The following is a 1,098-nucleotide window of genomic DNA, read 5'->3' on the forward strand; positions in this document are numbered from 1 at the left end:
GTCAGTTTGCTGAATACATTTAAAAGAAATATATACATACTTATTTTACATCTTCCTTTTTGTCCGTACTTTTTCAAGACTCAACCAATGAAGATAAAAGTTATATTATCTCACCACCTGTTCTGCTTTAAAGCAGAACAGTATTTATTGTCACATAAATTGTATAGAGATGCAGTGAATCATGACATCTTCATCTAATTATTTGTCTCAAGGGTTTCACTCCAAAACTTTAGAGAACTGTTTCAGCTGTATCTGAAGCATGGGCAACTTTCCTGGCTTCTTGTTTGCATCCTATCAGTATAGGCTCTATTCAGAATCATCTTGAGGGTTTGCTTGAACTACTTCTTCTTGCTGCTTCCTCCAAAGAAGTAAATGGCAGGAGTGTGGGGGTTGATGCTGCTATTAAGAGTGGAGAGGAAGAGGGCGACAAGATGTAGTTGACTGAGCAAAGATAAACGATAGTAATAATTCAGAAGATATAATATCCTCATAACAATGAAGTTCAGGTTCCATATGAATATAACCACTGCCTGGCAATGGCTAGTGTCATCTGAATGCTCTTCTATTAACTTCTCTTTGCACATCAGATATTCAGCTATTGTCACTAGAAAAGAAAGCATCCAGAGTTCACACCATTGTTAATTGGTGCAGTGAGTTTTGGCACTGTTACCAAACAGGATAAAAAATTGACAAGCACTCTCAAAACTGAGGGCAGTCAGAAGATAGAAACCAGTGTTATATCCAAGTAGGAAGGTGTTGAGGGAGCTAGCTGGGGTTATTGCAGGGCCCTTGACACAGCTTTATGAGCGCTCATGGTGCTCGGACCAGGTGCCAGATGACTGGAAGATAGCTAAAGTGGTCCCCATCTTCAAAAAAGGGAAGAGAGAGGACTCAGGCAACTGTAGGCCCGTCAGTCTTCCCTCAATCCTAGGGAAACTCATTGAGAAGACATCAAGGAGCACCTCTGTGTTGGACCGGCTTCAGGGATGATGCTCAAGGGCAACCAGCACGGTTTCATTAGGGGCAGGTCATGTCAGACCAACCTGATTGCCTTTTATGATCAGGTCACAAAGGCAATGGATGCAGGTGTCACCATGG

The 1,098-nt window shown here is 41.9% G+C and overlaps 1 pseudogene; it reads right to left on the reverse strand.

The window, feature by feature from the left end:
• Positions 1–242: 242 nt before the first annotated feature.
• Positions 243–1,098, reverse strand: part of LOC109319111 — a 1,454-nt pseudogene continuing 598 nt past the window's right edge.

Source organism: Crocodylus porosus, unplaced genomic scaffold (assembly GCF_001723895.1).
Source record: "Crocodylus porosus isolate Cpor-Errol unplaced genomic scaffold, CroPor_comp1, whole genome shotgun sequence".
Lineage (NCBI taxonomy): Eukaryota > Metazoa > Chordata > Crocodylia > Crocodylidae > Crocodylus > Crocodylus porosus.